General features: G+C 46.5%; 1 protein-coding gene across 3 annotated transcripts in view; it reads right to left on the bottom strand.

Annotated features, from left to right (window-relative positions):
- Positions 1–18445, bottom strand: part of wscd2 (WSC domain containing 2) — a 62853-nt gene extending 44408 nt beyond the window's left edge. For 2 of the 3 annotated variants that reach the window (XM_061817288.1, XM_061817290.1), the window contains exon 1: positions 17394–18256. The gene's annotated coding sequence lies outside the window, so the exon portion shown is untranslated. Of the gene's footprint in view, positions 1–17393; positions 18257–18292 lie in introns of those variants that run through there. The other variant, XM_061817289.1, reaches the window with a different exon arrangement.
- Positions 18446–18754: the final 309 nt, after the last annotated feature.

The raw sequence follows: 18754 nt of genomic DNA, 5'->3' as shown, positions 1-18754 counted from the left end.
TGAGAGCAGGCGAGGGGGAATAAATAACATGTTGAGAAATGTCACCGCGGATTGTGCACTCGTCTCAGTGCCGTTAAGGACATGTGCGCGGATTCCTTACATTCTTTCGTACAAGCTAACAAACATTCGCAGTCAACATCACGAGAGGGAAGAATCTTGACTTCGAAGCAACCCGTTGTGATCGAGTATCCTCGGCGTTGCGGGGGGAAAGAATTCTCAGAGGAAGATGTATCACATGACCACCCTCTTCTCAGTTTGGCCAGAGTGAGAAGGGAATTTTTCTTTTTTTTTTTTTTATAACAAAAAAAAAAAAAAACAGCCTCATGCTCATTGGTGCGAGGAGACAGAAAGCAGGCCCTCAACCGTAAGACCGCTCCAGCTCCAAGGTGATCGAGCGACCACTCCACTCGAGAGTCTCGAAGGAGGGCCGCCCGGCTTGAATCCTCGAGCGCCGGTTGTTGCGCGAGTCTCCCCTTCTCACGTCGACCGTCCAGAGTCGGAGAGACTGAATGAAATGCGTATTACGCGTCAATCTTAAAAGTGCCCCCCCGCCATTAGTCGGGCGCCGGCGAGAGCGGTGGGGGAGGGGGAGGGAAAGTGCCGCGCGGGCGCCGGACGAAATGAAAAGCTGTCGAGATGAAGCGACTTGCATTAGAAGTGATCGGTATTGACTAAAGCTCACTTGCCGCCTCGCGAGGTTCGCTTCTCTCAGTTCGGGGACCGCCGCTGTGAGTTCAGAAGCTCCCTCTTAAACAGCTGAGTTCCCCCCCCCGCCCAAAAAAAAATAAAAAACATAAACACAAAATATGGCCTTTTTTCACGTTAGCTAGCTAGCGCGGGACGACGAGCAGTTATTTGTTTTGGGGGGGGTTTCACCGGCGTGCGTCATTTGAGAATCATATTAATCCACGTCAATTAAGAAGAGGATTCAAGTGGTTAATAAAGATGATGTCTCGGGTGAGAGGGGGGGGGGGGCTAATCCAATGCACCACATGCTCGGATCACTTCAGACAATACAAGATCATTAAACAGCAGGCTGTCGTCGCCGAACAGTTGGCTTTAATTAAACAGTCGAGTGGGCTTTATTTTTTCGGGTAAATAACGATTTTGTGGAGAACCTGTTGCAGCGTCGGCGCTCTTCGCTTGCTCTTTGTTCGCGTTCCATGTTTGCAATTAGCGCCGAGCGTGAGAAGGGGCAGAGAAGAAAGCCTGAAAGCACAATAATCAAAATTTAAACGCCTTTCAACACTTGCATAAATGCGTCCGCCTGAGGTGCATTTTGTTGTTTTTGAGGAATGTTTGTTGATTACAGAGAAACATTCAAGCAATATCAGACTAGTTTGAGATTAGCATTATCATACAGGGGTAAATATATGAAAAAACGAGATTTTTTTTTCTCCTTTCAGACAGTACGCTCAAGTGTCAGAATATGCTAAAGTATGAGGCATAAAGAAAGGAGGAGGGGGGAAAAAAAAAAGTTTCTACATTTCAAGAATTCCTACTTTCACATTTAATCTGCAACCAAAAGTCAAAAACTGTAGAATGAAAGGAAAAAGTTGAGCGGCGGTACAAAAAAAAAAAAAAAAAAAAAGCGAACCACCATCCGACTACTAAAGATGGTGATATTATTTCATTTTAATAAGCAGGAAGACAGCCCGGCATGCGAGCTCCCGGCTCATCTGTCACTCGGCGTCGCGCACGAGCCCGAGTGCTGTTCGGGACGCCCGCCGCGCACGACGCCGCGGCGGTCTGGATGCGTTTGTCTGACGGACGCGCGCGCGCGAGCGTGCGCCGTTCACATGCCGCGCAAAATGTGAACTCGAGCGTGCGGCCTCATCAGCATCACGCAAATCTGCTTCGTGAAGGTCGAGCAGCACCAGAGGCCAGTTGTCAACATATCTTTTCCAATTAAAAATGATCATCATTAGAAGCCCCCGCTGCGTGTTTATCCTATTTTTAGTCAACTGTTGATGTGCTCGCTGCGCGGAAGTTGCTGTTGTCATTTGCTGCAGATGCGGGAGACGGCAGAGACCAAATCTACGCGGAACAGGAAACAGGAAATCTCTTCAAGTTCAACTTTTCTTGCAATCTACTTGTGGTTATTAACCTCAAACTTTATCCACTAAGTACAAGTACCAGACAAGTACCCCAGTAAAACTCCAATCAAAAACATACAGAGTCCTAAAAAGCACTTTTTTGTACTAAATATATTTCCAGTACAACAGGGTTCAATTCTCATATGCTTGATTGTAATGGATGCCAAGTTTAAAATGCAGTATTACCTCCACTTAAGAAATTAATTCTTACCACAAGTCATTTTGTAACATGAATTTTTCGTAAGTAGAAGCGCTTTTAACATGTAAATAGCCTAATCCGTTCCAAGCATAAGCATTCAAAGTACATAATGCAGAGAATAATAAAAATGATGTTAATTTATGGTGGCACGGTGGCGCAGCTGGAAAGCGCTGGCCTCACAGTTCTGAGGACCCGGGTTTGATCGTTCGGCGACTGAAGAAGCGTTTACAACGTTTCAGTAAGTAAAACTCGACGGCAATGTGGCAAAAATCACTTCTTTACAAGTGAAACCAGTGTGATTGAGTCCAATAATATTCTGTATTATTATTGCATCTTTAGGCGGCACAGTGGGGTAGCTGGTAAAGTGTTGTCCTCACAGTTCTGAGGTCCCCGGTTTGATCCCAGCCCCCGCCTGTGTGGAGTTTCTATGTTCTCCCCGTACCTGTGTGGGTTTTCTCCGGGCACTCCGGTTTCCTCCCACATCTCCAAAAAAAAAACATGCAACATTAATTGGATGCTCTAAATTGCCCCTAGGCGTGATTGTGAGTGCGACTGGCTGTTTGTCTCAATGTGCTCTGCGATTGGGCGGCAACCAGTTCAGGGTGTGCCCCGCCTCCTGCCCCTTGACACCTGGGATAGGCTTCAGCACTCCCCGCGACCCTCGTGAGGTTAAGCGGTAAAGAAAATGAATGAATGAATGTTAATTTGTCTTCGGCATTGGACGACTATGCCAAGAAGTGAGAAGTGACGAGCCAAAGGGATTGTGGGGGACGGAGGAGGAGGCAAATGTTTGACAGCTGAGAGAAAACACGCACACAACTTAATTCCGCTAAAGTTTCTTGGGGCGTGTGGTGAAGAAAGACTTGCAAAAACAAATGAAAAACTCTCAAAAAAGTTGAACTTTACCGATGTGCGCTGCCGTGTGACAGCATGTGAACGCGCTCGGTGACGAGTGTCCAAGGGAAACGAAAAGCATCATGGGTAAAGACTGACATCCATCCAAGCCAATGGGATGCCAGGAAGATGCTACCCGGAAGCCAACGGGAGAGCAGCTTGTGTGGACTCCTAACCTACTGGGACTCCCTCCAGGCAGCCCAAAAAACACTGCACTTCAAACCGCCATGGGCTGCCACAAAATGGCTTCCATCAATCACGTACACGCCGAGTCGAAACTCCTTCCGGTGCGCGAGCGCAATGTGATCTTCACGAAATAACACGCGCTTCAGCGCTACCTCGCCGACATGCTAATCACGAGATGACAAGGCAAGAACGTCCCCCAAAACGATCAGAGATACCGAGCCATCGATCGAGCGGTCCATTCGTCGGCCGTCCCTCGACGCAGAAGGCTTCAGGCGCGGCCTCTCGGCGATCCATCGAACCGCCGTGGCCGACGGGATCGCCGGCTACAAACCCAACATCGTGTTGGGCGGCTACCCGCCTCCAGTAGCCGAATCCGAAAGACAACTCCCGCGGCCCGTGAGATCGATGCTATATCTGGAGTCACAACCTCAACATCTATCAGCATCGACTCGACAACAACACCGTCGATAAACGCCCGTTGTGTGACGTCGCCGCCCCCGCCACGATACGCAGCATCTCTTCAACTGTGCTCAAAAACCGATCATGCTGACTCTGGAACACCCGTGGAGCTCCCCGGCCGACGTGGCTCACTTTCTGGACCTCGATACGGAACAACGACCGTCGTACTTGGCTACGACAACAACAGAGCAGCTCAATCGCACCACACAGGATGTTTAGCAGGGCCTATTTTTTCATTTTGTATCCTGAATTTTCTTCGTAACGTGAGACAATAATTTTCCAAGGAGGAGTTTCATAACCTGATTTTTTTTATTACTAGAGACGTTTGTAAGTAGAGGTACCACTGTCTTGTACATTTTAATTGCATTTTTTTGCGCTTTTGAGACTCCCCGATTATAAGCCGCTCATCCATTTCCTGCTGGTTTTTTTTTTTCTGTTTAAAGATCCGCGAGTGCGCTTTTATCACCTTATCTTTAGGCGCCACGTAGAATCTGACCTCCGGGCGTTAAAAGTTACACGCTGCACAAGAGCGAAGGGGAAATTGAGAAAGGGTCACTTCTGCAACGACACTCGGTGGTGGGGGTTGCACGCGAGGAAATGTGCTTTTGTACGACGTCGAGGTAAAATGGGCAAGGCATCTGGGGATTTGGGCTCTCTGACAGCTGCCTACTTTGAGCTGGCAGGAAGGAGCAGGCCTCGGTGCCGCAGCCCCTGCTATGATGAATAAAATATGACGAGCACACACAGTGGCGGCTCACCGTTGCTCTGACGCAACGTGGAACAACATCTCAAAAGCAAACAACAAAAAAATAAAAAAGGCAAGTGTGTTTGCGAGGTAGAGAAGCTGAAAAAGATTGATCCTACGGATGAAGAACATCGTGACAATAGACTGAGAACCGAACTTTTGAAAAGAAAGACAATCAACGATACTGTTCATTGTTGATTTTTCTCACTGTGCGATTTTGTCAGAAGAACGTGCGATTGTTGAATTTTTCAAATATTGTTTTTTTTTTTTTTTTTTTTAAATATATTTATAAAAGGAGAAGAAGATAAAAGCTCTGAAAATAGAAAGTGGCTTGCTACTGCCAATTCTCAAACTCTCAAAACATGAAGACGCGCCTTTTCGGAAGCCGGTAAGGCTCGGTCGTTTCGCGCACGAGGAGACGCTCGCGTCGGGGAAAACAAATGCAAATTAAAAACGTCAATAAAACTGAGACCCTGACCCCGGGTGACATCGCAAAATAAAATTGAAATCGCCGCCGAAGAACTCCGAAGCTTATTTACAACACATTATACTAATTCATCGTGGAGCTAGTTCCAAGGTAATTGCACACTTTCACCACCTGGCAATTATGAAAATGAAGTGCAGGTGGTAATGGAAACACAGAAATATTTTCATTTGTGGACTAAATACGGTACACACAATGAACTCACCTAGTAACAACTTCAGGAACAAAAACACACAAACATTTACCGGCATGCAGTAATTGCGCAGAATTCTCCCAATGATTTGAAAAAAAAAAAATCCATAGCAATACAGATGTAATTTAAAAAAAAAAAAAAAAAAAAAAAAAAAAAAAAAAAAAAAAAAAAATCGATATTTAAATATAAGAGGTTACGTGACACAAAAATACAATATTCTGGCAACAAAGGTGCATAATCACATTATGCATTCCCACATCTGGATGCAGGGGGAAAAAAAAGGGTTGTTTAGAAATTCTTCTGCCGCCCAGGCAACAATTCTGCATGGAATACCAAAAATGTCAAGGATTTAAGTCCATATTTATTCATTTTCTGCACTTTGCTTAAAAATTTAAGAGCCTCGTTCTTGCATCTCTTCACAAAAGCTAAAGTATATCTATACTGTATACCATACTGTATCTATACTTTTCTTTTAATCGTGGAAATGTATCGTAATTTCCGGCCTACAGAGCGCACTGGATAATAAGCCTCACCCAGCACATTTGTAAAGGAAATACCATTTGGTACATATAATAAGCCGCACCCGTGTAAAGACCGCAAGTGCCCACATTGAAACCCACATTTTAACACGAGATATTTACAAAGAAAGACCGTACACAGAAACAGTTAAACGCTAGCGCGGTGCTGGGGTTAAGACTAGCATTAGCGCCACTCTAACGCTTGTGCTAACACCAGTGCCGCACTACAGCTAGTGCTAATGCTAACAGGGCTGGTTCAAATAAAACTTACCGGTAGATATCACTCAGACGCAACAGTAACACAGCAGAAACACAGTAACGCTAGTGCACCGCTAACAGGGCCGGTTTAAAAAAAGAGATACTGGTAAAAATCATTGAGACGCGACAGTAACGCAGCAGAAACACGCTAGCACAGCGCTAATGCTGGTGTAGCACTAACAAGGCTGGTTAAAAAAAATACCTACCGGTATACTTCACCGGTGTCACTCTTACTTTTTCCGCTCGAGTGACAATTTGCGGCCGTTAAAAAAATGCACAAATTAGTTGCATGACCGCATAAGCCGCAGGGTTGAAAGCGTGTGAAAAAAGTCGCGGCTTGTCCGCCGGAAATAACGGTAGATCACTGCCGGTGTTTTAAAAGTAGTAACGGTGGTAAATGCGGTCACACGGTCAGAAATTACAAGAAGCCTCCATGTTGATTCATGGTCACCGGTACTTGTTCTTCTTTCTTGGATCAACTTGAATCCAAAACGCCTGTCGAGTTCTACATTTTCAAAGCTGTTATTTTTGTAAGCACAAGTCCAGTCGCCTCGTGTCGACCTTTGCGGATTACCGCGACCTGGACGACCGAGAACCGCCACAGTCGGCGCCTCGGAATCGGAATCGAATCCAATTATGAGCTGGCGAGGGACTGCCGCCGCCACTTCTGACTGACGCTGTCAGCGAGGAGGTATTTACTTATCAATTTTCACCTTCCTGTCTGCATAAGCAGCTCTCTCTTGCCTGGAGTGTTTCGCCCAGGAAAGTTCCAATTAACTTTGGCGATGAGAATCTCGAGATTCATGATATCCTTCAGAAGATGACAGGCGAACCTCTAAAAATCTATATTTGTATGATTTGAACAAAATGATCTGGAACTGTGTGCATGCATATATATATATATATATATATATATATGGTTATATGCTGTCATGTCAAAGCATGTTTAATCTCGCACTGGAATTTCTGTTTCTCTACATGGAAACAAAAATCCCTTTTTTCATTTCACGATATTGCTCTCAGATGTCATCATGTAAAGTTGTAATTTGCTGCGCTTGTAACAGCCCAAAAAAAAAAAAATAAAATAAAACCCAACAACATGCGGGATCTTATTCAGCCTGACCTGGAAATTATTCTCGGGGCAAAGCAGTTCACACATTGATCTCGCGGGTGGCTAGTTTAAACCCCGGCTGAGGTCGGCGCTCTTGAGCGCGCTTGACATCTGTGAAAGGCAGAAATCGGACCGGATTAAATGACACGCCGCCCGACATACGCGGAAAATAGTCAAACGGGGAGGCTTGAAAAGGAAAACAAAAACGAATGCAGAAATGACTTTGAGGCCCGAGACTGGAAGAAAACAACATCCCGCGACGGCGTTAATGGGTCGGCGAGAGAGAGAACCGCGACTCCCACCGATCGAGGCGTCGCGTTGAGGTCTGTAAAAACCGCGCGAGACGAGGAAAAAACAGCAGCGCGCGTCGCTCCGGCGGCCGACCGAGGAGAGGGTTGACTCGGCGGTCACCGGAGTGATGAGCGCCGAGCTCGGAGCTCGAGCCGTCGCCGCCGCCGGCCCCGGGGTAAGACATCTGCTCGCTCACCCGGACAGCCGAGGCGATGAGAGCTGACAATGTGGCGACGCGCTCTCGGCTGACCAGGTGTGCGCTTCATTTACTACATGCTCCAAACATCAGCACCGGCCCGAGCGCTTTAACTGACAGATGGAGAACGTTAGGGCGGCGGAGGAGCTCATGCGTGCGCTGCGCCTTACAAGCAGATCCGCAAAAAGTAGCTGATAAGGGGATAGACTTTCGGCGTGACGCCGCTACTGTAGGAAACTATCCGCGCAACATGTAATGCCAGACCTAAGAGTAACGAGCCCTCACTTACAAACGCTGCTTATAAATAGAAAAGCTTTCACTACTGTTGCGTATCTTTGCAAATTAATTCCCAGTGGAATATCTAGAAATATCACAGCATATTTACTTTTTAAACCAAAAAAAAAAAAAAAAAAAACACCACCAGGAACCAAGAACTCTCCTTCCCGCCTTTATAGCCCACTAAACTGCAGGACGTTTAAAATTATTTCATTTTTTTCCCCCACCACACTGACTGTTGTCTTCTTTTTGCATCGTTTCCCGATCCTGGAGATGAAACTTCATGACGTTTCTGACGAGGGGTTCGTGCCTTGCTCATGGGGAGCAATAAAGCAGTCGCCACCGACAAGTCCCAATGTCGGTCCCCGTGTGCGTCGTGAACCTGCCACCTTTAATTCCTCAAGCAATACCCAGACGGAAAAAGTGCCACCCGTCACAATGATTGGTAATGCGCATTATTCAATAAAAACAAACAGTTGTCTCTAAAAAGGAGACCTTTTCAGGAAAACATCTGCACCACAAGTCACTAAAGTATATCACGCGGTACAGGAGCTCAGTTTGGCAAATATCAAAGCAGCAGCAGCAGCATACTCTCCAGTAAGTAGAGGCGGTTTATGCCAAGTCCTCCACTGGGGGTGGGGGTTTGTCGCCCGAGCCTGTCGCTCCGCACCCAGCAAGTCAGATGGGTTCATCGCTATCACGCGGTTAGCGTACAGTTGCCGCGTTCTCCGGTGCATCGTACTTTTGAATGTCTGGCACTTCAGAGGAGCTCGCACCTGCCTTTTTTCAGTGGAGTCTCCAGAAAGTTATTTTGACTAGTAGTTTGATTCTTGGAACAGATACTACATCATTGTTTCTGATGACAGAAAAACCAAAACCAAAATCTAAAAGTCAAGCAACCTCCAGGAACAAATGGACTTTCCGACCTGTCAATCACTCGTATAATAATAGCCAATCAGATAGCCGCATTGTCTTAACACCTGGCTTGACACGCCCCTCTCGCCATTTTGTCCCACAAGCAATGCTGGTTGTCAGTAGCGGGCGCTTGGAAAAGTTAATGTTACGAAGAAAATGTCTATTTGTATCCCGTCAGACTTTTAAGACAGAGTACTGGCTTCCATTGCGAGCCAAGTCAAATGAATACACCCACTCACTTAAAAAGACTACAATGGTATTACTCGTGACCTTTCCAAGTAAAAAGTACTCCCCCTGCTTTACATGCACAGTACCATTCCGTTATTTTATCCTGTTGGATTTCAACATGAAGTTTGTGAGGCGTCAAACTTTTTTACATCGATCGCCAAGATTTTGCTGTAACTCTGACATTGCGTCCAGCCCCGTCCAAAATCTTAATTCCGTGAACATATCCTTGCATGAAATAGTTGAGACCTCTCTGTACAACTCTCTTGGACAAGTCGGACGCATTTGGCGAAAAAACATACCCCAAAAGTATCTGGAATACGCGATAGAGAATCAACTTCAAACATGTTCTGTTCAATCACCATTTCGAAAGCTTGTGGGACATGGCTAAAGGGGCGGAGCTTAATGTCGCAATCATACATTGTGTTAAACTATCAGGACTGTACCAGGATGATAGGTCATGACAACCTTATCAGTATTATCAGTGCATTTTTTGTTTTACTGATTAGGTGAGAAATAATGCCGTCACTGTGATTTAACAGTGCACAGTCGCACTCGCAAATCTTTACAGTGGAGCATGAAAAATCACGTGCGTAAAATTTGTTACAAGTAGAAATTCATAGGTATTGAAAGACGTCGCTTATTTTGTGTAGTCTTGACCAATGTTCCCTGTAAGCTGCGCCACTGCCCAATTGCGCACATGAAATTTCAACTTTCTAGTTTACCTGACACCGCCCCCCTCCGCTCTTAAAGGGGGAAACTCCTAATTACAAACAGAACACACACCCGCAACTTCATATCTGCGGGCATGACTGGTGGACCACACTCGTAACTATACATCTGCGGGCATGACTGACCACGCTCGTACATTTTCCAAATGTGAGTGACTGGTAATGTGCTTCTCGTAGGCATGCAGGGTCCACTTTCAACTCTTCAGTTACCAAATATGATTCCTTGCCAGATAAAGCAGGCTAAAACGTGTGAAGACACTGATAATCTAATTTTCTACTTTGACGGTGGGGTGGGGGGTGGGGGGTGGGGGAGCATCGCAGACACAGATACACATCTTGATTTAGCAAAGTTGTCCATTTCGCAGCAACCTGACAAATTTCTCCAGCTAGTGTGACAGCCCAATTAGGGCCCACAAGACTGAAGGGAGATCTGAAGCTGCAACCGACAGACGCACATGTGGGTGGGTGCTGGTGGTCCGTGGGTTGCCTTGGTCTGTGTCTGTCTGTGGGGGGCCGGGGGGAATTCGCGCCATCTGATTCTTTGCCACAGTGGGGCTCCGTCTGCTGTACTCTTAAGACAGGCCTTGTCAACATCTTCTGCCGTCTCCATTTCCAGCAACAACAGAAAAAAAAAAAACAGCCCAAAACTTTGTGCCGTCTTAACGACAGACTGATGTGTTTTCGTAACCCAAAGGCGAGGAAGCCCCACTTGACTCCTCCCTGATATCCACTTTACTGGCCTTACAAATACTGAAAATGTGCTTTTTTTCCCTTCAACATACATACAATGTTTAATCTGTGAATATTCGGCTCTCTCTCTAGCAGCCTCGTAACATTTGATGGAAATTAGCGCAGATTTCCTATTTTTTGGGGGGGCTGTCATCTGCTTCAATGAAAACTCAGAGCGCGGCATTTCCGCTAACGTGCGTCCCGAAAATATGTTTTTCCCCTTCACAGCACCGTTTCTCGTCGGATTCCAATTTAATCGAAGAGCTAAACGAGCGCCTCGTATCGGAAACGGGTTCGGTATTACTTTTCTCAACCCGAACCGTTATCGGTTCCGAAACATTGCACCCACCCCCCAAAACCACCTTTCAATTACACCCCCCAGAGAAGGCAAAGATGTGGAAATGATGTCATAACATTACTTCATAAGGAGTAAGTAATCAGCGCTAATGTTAGCCATGCGGCGCTCACAGCCCATAGGGGGCATATTTACATGATATCCAGGGACTCCTGTGAAACGCAATGTATTATGTATGCGCCTGGCCCCGGCAATTCTCGCTCTCCCGCTTTCCTTTCTTCGGCATTTCGGCTCGGCGACAGTCGCGAAGTGTCATTTCTAATGCGGCCTCCCTAAATGTTTTTAAAGGTAGCCCATTAGCCAGAGATAAACGGGTCTCGAACCGACTGGCGGCGTCCGACAAGGGGAAATGGCTTAAGCTAATCTTCGGTCGAGGAATTGCGCGGTTGGCAGGAAGGAGGCGGCGGGTACACAGAGGAGACGGCGGCCGTTTCACGCCGGCGGAGGCCTTTTTGTGAAGCAGGGATCCCGCTGGCGAGAGGACGAGGGGGTCGGCTTCTGGAGGTGAGCAATTACAGTGTGACGGACGTGCTAATCTGAGCGACTGGCATCGTCTCAAGGTCATCTGCTCGACACGGCGCCTGCGTCGCTTTACATGCGCCGTGTACCCACTTTTCTTTGGCACCTTTTTCCCCCATTTGCTCAATTACTATCGCACCTCTTCCCGTCCGTCGCCTTGTTCTCAGGCAAATCCGACTCCGCCGGACCCGCCGAAAGTGCGCGGCGGTTGATGACACATCGGAGACGCGAAATGGCCTTTTGCTGAACTTGGGTTATGCGTCCGAGAGTGTTTGCCAGGAAATATTTCACATTCCTTTCATAGACGCAAATTACATAACAGGTACGCCTGCAAAAAAAAAAAAAATGAATCAATCCGGTACAAGAGCTCTTAAAACGTGCTGTTTTTATTGACGAAGAACAGAGCCCGGCGTGCTGCTTGGCTTTGATTCAATTATTGAGTTTGGCAGATTAGCTAACACGTGACAGAATCTACAGATATCGCTTGTTGGCCCGTTTGCTAATGCTTCATATCGCCGTTGTTTAACTACAGTGTTGGTCAACATTTCCAGATGGACCTTAAATTTAACAACATGCTTATTACTGAGCTTTTGGATTGGAATTTTGTATCGCTGCAAAGCAAAGCAAATTTGTATAGCGCGAGGTAACTCAATGTGCTTTACATGATTAAAGGCATTTCAAAACAAAGAGATAAAACATTTAAAATGGGATAAAAACAAAAATGACAAAATATTAAAAAAAAAAAAAAAAGACACTTGAAACCGCATACAGTGCAAGTAATATGATCAAAAAGTGGATATATTCTAAAAAGCATGAGAAAAAATACGTTTTTTTTAACCTGGATTTAAAAACATTCACACTTAGGGCTGACCTCACCATTATTATTATGATTATTATTATTCCATATGTGCGAAGCATCATAGCTAAATGCTGCTTCACCACGTTTGCTTTGGACTCTGAGCTCGACTATTTGACCCGAGTCATGCGATCTCAGAGCTCTACTCGGTTTGTATTCTGTATTCAGGACCTAAATCATTTTGTGATTTATAGACCGGTAGCAGAACTTTAAAATCTATTCTAAATCTGACTGGAAGCCAGCGCGAGGACTTTAGGATTGGAGTTATATGGTCTGACCGCTTTGTTTTTGGTCAGAACGCGAACTGCAGCATTCTGAATTTGGGGACTCCAGTCAGAAGACCATTACAATAGTCCAGTCTACTTGAGATAAAAGCATGGATGAGCTTTTCCTGGTCTGCTTGATACATACCAGACTTCACTCTCGATATGTTTTTCAGATGTTAGAAGGCAGTTTTTGTGATGTGTGAGTCAGGTCGGAATCAAATCAGAACACCAAGGTTTCGGACTTGGTCTTTGGTTTTTAAAGATAGAGAGTCCAGGTGTTTATTAACAGCAATTCTTCTTTCTTTATTGCCAAAAACAATCATCTCAGTTGCTGCACTCCCAAATACTGAGAGGAGTTCTTGATAATTTGCCTCCCGAAATGCTAAACAAGGTCACCGAAATTGGAATCTGAGAAAAATATCTCCCAGTACGACGGGGTGTACCGTGGTTCTCCATAATGACGGGAATTGCAAAATTACTGACTTCAACGGGCCAAACTCGTTTTCTCAGTGGGAATCAAATGCGCGACACCATTTCAATGAGTTCACTTTTTGGCTCCGAGGCTATTTTTGATGCGCCATCGTTGCAAACATTTGTGGCCTCGACGTCTCGAGAAAGCCGCGCACCAGCAGACGAACAAGACGCTGCTTCGGTCCTCGGCGCGCACGCAAACACAAAACACACAGACCGCATTATCCTCTCTTCGTATCGGACCTGACAGAGTAAGACAACATCTGTGCCCTCAGCAGGATGCGATTCTCCACCTGAAAGCTTCAGCTGCGGAGGCCCTTTAGACATTCAGCCATTATTTCAAACTAAATACGAGCCCAATTTTCACGAGGATCCAAAATAAAAACCCGCTCATTCATCCCTTCATTCTTTGTCCCTCCACCAAGACACGATTGAGTTGTTTTGCCCGTCCAATACTAACTCGATCTAAATCGGCTTGGAAACAAATGCACGTTTCGCGCTGGGAGTTTGATTTACTGTAATGATTTAAAGTAAATAAAATTCATAATTGCACGGGGGAGCCGAAGATAAAATCCATACTTTCAACTTAAGTAAAAAAAAAAAAAAGGCTGTCAGAAATTGGTGTGTGTGTTTGACTATATTGTGCTTGTTGGCACAAGCACAATATAGTCAAAAATAAATACAAAAATGAGTTTTTGTTTATTTGCATACAAGCGACGGCATTTTTAAAAACAAGGAGATGCAAAAACAGCCGGGAGAGGGTGCGATTTGAATACCGTGCCCATACCTCATGCACGCGCACCCGGCGCTCGGCCTCGCTTTATAATCCAAAGCGTAGTTTTAATATTCCACTTGTCCTACACTTGGGAATTTATGATCATTTTCCCAGAAGCGCATTTGTGAGGTTCCACACCAACGTTGGACGAGAAGGCCTGGCTCTCAGTCTGCGGTCTAACCCGTCCAGAAAAATTGTTCTGTAGGGCTGAAGTCAGGATTGACATCAAACTCACTCATCTTTGCGATCCTTGATTTGAGCACTGATGCACAGGCATGTTGGAACAGGGAGGGGCTACCTCCAAATTGTGGGCAAAACATTAAAACTGTATAAAATATTAGGAGCTGGAGCTCCACCGAAATGAAGTGAATGCTTTATCTCGACGAGTGGTTTCGGACAGTCAAACGGTTGGTTCAAAACCCCAAGTGTTATCATACCCGCCACAAAACCACTTGGTATTTCCTTTCCACCTGTGAGGCCAGTGATTATCTGGAGGTGTTTTTCTGAAGAAGAAGAAGAAGAAAAAAAATGTCTAGCGTAGAGAATAATCCTTCCGTAAGCTGCAAATCTGTCTGAGATGTGAATGCAGCAAGGTTGACCCTCTCCTTGGATCTGCGCGGCGATAACTGCATTTGAAAGATTATCCTCTTTTTCCGGAAAGCGCCGGTACATTTCGGAGGGAAACAAGTTATACGGGAATGCTTAATTCAGCTGACTAATGTGATATTCTGCTTTTTTTTCATTATTTTTATTTTGCACATCTGACATTATCACCAGTGTGAGAGGTTCCATGCGTCACCGCGTGTTAAAGCGGAGTATTTATTTCTGTACTCGCTCTACCGAGGATCTCGACATTCTTTTCTCGTCGTCGATACGCCGTATCGGGAGCGGGGACGCCGTCCGGCGGACGCGCAAGTCCAAACGACACCGTCGGCAAGCGCGAGAAAGCAAAAGTCAAACGCCCGTCAGCTCCCGCGGCCATCTTCGAAGCCCGCGGCCACGGCGTCCGATCCGCAGCGCGTCCCCCGAGAGGTCGTCGAGAGGATGAAAAGATAAGCTCTGGGAGGGATTCAAAGCCTTCACACTCCGACGCTACACTGGACTTCAGGTCTGCGAGGGGCTGCCCTCGAATTCACCACCAAATGTGCCGGATAATTGTTGAGGCTGAAGCTCCTTTTTTTTTTTTATCCTCTCTCTGAGAAACCGTTGAGGAGAGCTCCTGGTGGCGCAAAACGCCGTGACTTTGACCGTGATTATTCACAGAAGCGGTGGGAACAGCACGCTCTCATTCTTCGGCGCACAAATATGAATTGCTTCGAGTTGGCATATTTCTCTGACGCCTTTTCACCTCTGCCTCGGGGGGTGCGGGGGGACGGAGCCAGCAGGGTGACACGGGCCCTGCCAGCAGTACAATTCATGGGATTTGATTTTTTTTTTTTTTTTTTTTAAATCTAATGAGCGTCCACACATTTGTGCACCTTAATAATGCTATAATGGGATTCAAAGTTCCATTAAGGAGGCTGTTACAGGCCTAAGCAACGGGCGGGGGAGGGAGGGGGGGGGGCTATAATTTGTGTTAAACAGTGACACTCCTGCTATTGATCAACTCGCCTCGGCCTGGACGCAGAAGTGATGAACTGAGCACTGTGTCGCCGCCGGTATAACTAGGGCTCTGTCGTGCTCTACGCCTCTTATTTACTGGCACCTCCCGATGCTGAAAGAGCAGCGGCATGACCAATTAGTTGCCATTCATCAACGGAACGCGAGCGCCGCAATCTTTCTCGCGGTCGCCGTAAAGCTGCGGTTCCCCCCCCCCCCCCCTCGCGTTTCTGCACAAAAGGCCGAGCGCGTGTCGTTCGATACGGTGATCTACAGCGAGAGCGAGTACCGTCCGAAACAATGGAGGTCGGCGGGCGCGTAACTGCTGAGTGGGCAGACGTCGGCGCTTTAAAAGCAGTAACGTGGTTCGCAAGGTGATTTTCGAGTTATGACAACGCGTCGCTGTCAACGTGAATGTTCGGATGAGGGATGGAAACAAAAAAACTGAACATCTACATGTGAGAAAACTTGACATCTGATTATTTGAAAGAAAAATTTTGGGAATAAAACATACACGCCATCTACACGTTCTACGAGACCCCTTCACACCTTCAAGATCCCGTTCAAGTTGTGTATTCCGCCTTCTTATGATTACTATTTCAATTTATTATCCAATTTTTTTTTTGCAATTCAGCTCACACGCTGCTGGATTTTGTTTGTGTTGCACGCGACGCGGAAAAACACGGACGTGCAAAGCGAGGCTCGGAGTGAAGGAGGAGCGCGAACACGGTTGCGTCATTTGAGTTGGTGGGGGGGGGGGTCAAGAAGGTGCTTTGCTCAAGGGCACCTCGACAGTAGCCAGCAAACAGACTGGCGTCCCTCCAAAAACCTGTCACCACACATATATATATATATTTTTTTTTTCACAAGACCAGAATGGAATTGATGCCACTTAATATGATGCTGTCATTATAAACCTATGTATAGTACCATTTAAAAAAAATTATATTTTTTGACGTAACACCTAATTGATAACATCAATCAAAATCTTTGAAATCACACTTGCAATGAGGAGTCTCATTTGAATATCCAATGAGGAGACCAAGTGTACACACATACCAATATTTACCGTAACGACTAATCTTCGAAACCGCAAAAATAAATGAACGGCAGGTTTTTAGTCCGGGGGTTGTGTTCTGCATCATAATTGGCACTAGTTAACAATTAGCAGGGAGCTTCAAATGAAAGCGCCGGCTCCTCCACACTCGAGAGTAAATGATTGTTGACTCTTCGGGCGGGGGGGGGGGAGCAGCAGCCAAGCTCCCGCGAGTGTGCATCTTAAGTCTTTCCCAACCTTGATTGAGCAAGAAAAACCTCACAGCACTAGAAAAAAAAAAAAAAAAAGATCACAGAAGTCATGAAATAATCATGCGCAATTTGGGGGTGATTTGCTCCAACACAAAAACTGATGATACACCTGCAAGAACTAATGACCTGTGGCAACAGGTGAATGCACAGGTTTATCTGCCATCCAACGGGAGAACATCTAATTGCTCTGCCCGGGACAATCTTTCAGACACAGATGAACAAAGACATCAATGGAATGAACAAAACGTGATTTTCCGAAATTGGATCATTTCCCTTGGCACGGCCTGATGATTTCTCACCGCACAAAAAAAAAAAAAAGGTTGTGAATCTCTGTGTACTCCGCCCAACGGTGACGTGCATTTAGCACTGAAGAGCACATCAAGAGCTGTCATGTAGTTGGGGGGGGGAGACGACAGACAAAAGAAAATGCTCAGATCCAGTAAATAAAAACGCGTCTGCGTGAAGAGAAACAAGCAGACCTGCAAATGGGTTTCTTCTTCTTTCTGTTCTTGCCTCACTCACCCTTTTCCTTCAATTCTACATAAATAATAATAATAATGATAACTCCAGAATGAAATGTGCCCCAACTGCCCGAGTTATTGTGGTCTGTTTACCAGCAATGCATTTGCACACTTCTGCAACATCCCTAAAAGTGCGCGTTCGAGTCATTTACAGTTAGATTGAGGTGACCTCCCCCCACCGCCCAAAAAAAAAAAAAAAATGTTTAAAAGCGCTTACCTGTGCGGGGAAAAAGGCTCCCGAAGATGTTTCCCCTCCGCGTCAACTGGGGGAAGGAGAAGGAGGCAAGCTCGCGACGTCTCCAGTTTCTCTGGTCAACGGCGTCTGAGTGCTCTTCAATAATCTACAGGCGCCGCAGATGCGCCGCGACACGCCGCTTCCAGCACACCCCGACAGGGCGACACCAACTCATGTGGCCCACCCCCGCACGCTCACCCTGTTCGTCGGTCCGTCCGCCCGGCCGGCCGCTACCCCGAGCCCGCCTGGAATCCGCGGCGTGGACGACGGTGAGCTCCCCGACCGCCTCGAGTCGGCCGTCCGAGCAGAAGGACGGCGCTCCTGGAACGCTGCGGAGAGGCAGCGCCGCACGGAGCGCGCCGACCGCGGACCAACAGCACTGCCTGGCGCACTTAAAGAGACACCGCACAAGACTGCCTCGCCTCGCTTGTGGGACACGTCTGCCATTTCTTCAGCCTGGTAGGGGGCCATGCGCGAGTCATGCGAATAAAGTTTGAAGTGTCCCAACTTCCGACACTGAACTCACCCTCCAAAAGTACTTCGCTACCATGATGAACATTGTTGAAATACTGTAGCAAATGAGGACACGCCCCCTCACTAAAGTACGTAAGTATGAGTTTTTCCCCAAACTTTTTCATCGCAATTAAAGTGGAGCAACATAAAATCCAAGTGAAAAATTGTCAGTAGTCACAGAAAAACCCAACAAAATACTGTAACAAGCTAGCAGCAGGACTGCAAACAAGCTAACGTTAGCTACGCTGCTAGCAAGATGTATTTATAATCAAGGGTTCTGTTATAATAAACACATTAGTTTGAAGTTTTTGGGGAGGTGGCGAAAGTGTGAAATTAGCTAAAATGTTTTAAAAAGGTGATAAACTTACAGGTGTTGCTAATTCAGCATCGTTTCTGAATCCTCTCGCTCTGCCTTCTGTTTGCTAGTCTTGCCCGCTTGTTAGCAAACAAGGGGGTCGCCATTTGTTTTTAGAGTCCAGATGTGAATATTCCTAGAATAGTTTCACCGGGGAGGCACGGTGGTTCAGCTGGTAAAGCGTTGGCCTCACACTTCGGAGGACCCGGGTTCGATCCCGGCGCCGCCTGTCTGGAGTTTGCATGTTCTCCCCCGTGCCTGCGTGGGTTTCCTCCGGGCACTCCGGTTTTCTTCCCACTTCCCAAAAACATGCAACATTAATTTGACACCCTAAATTGCCCCAAGGTTTGATTGCGAGTGCGTCTGTTTATCTTGATGTGCCCTGCGATTGGCTGGCAACCAGCCTCCTGCCCGTTGACAGCTAAGATAGGCTCCAGCAATCCCCGCGACCCTTGTGAGGATGGATGGAAGGATA

Source organism: Syngnathoides biaculeatus, chromosome 4, assembly GCF_019802595.1.
Source record: "Syngnathoides biaculeatus isolate LvHL_M chromosome 4, ASM1980259v1, whole genome shotgun sequence".
NCBI classification, from domain to species: domain Eukaryota; kingdom Metazoa; phylum Chordata; class Actinopteri; order Syngnathiformes; family Syngnathidae; genus Syngnathoides; species Syngnathoides biaculeatus.
The sequence above is the reverse complement of the archived record's forward strand: the minus strand, read 5'-3'. Positions and strand labels throughout refer to the sequence as shown.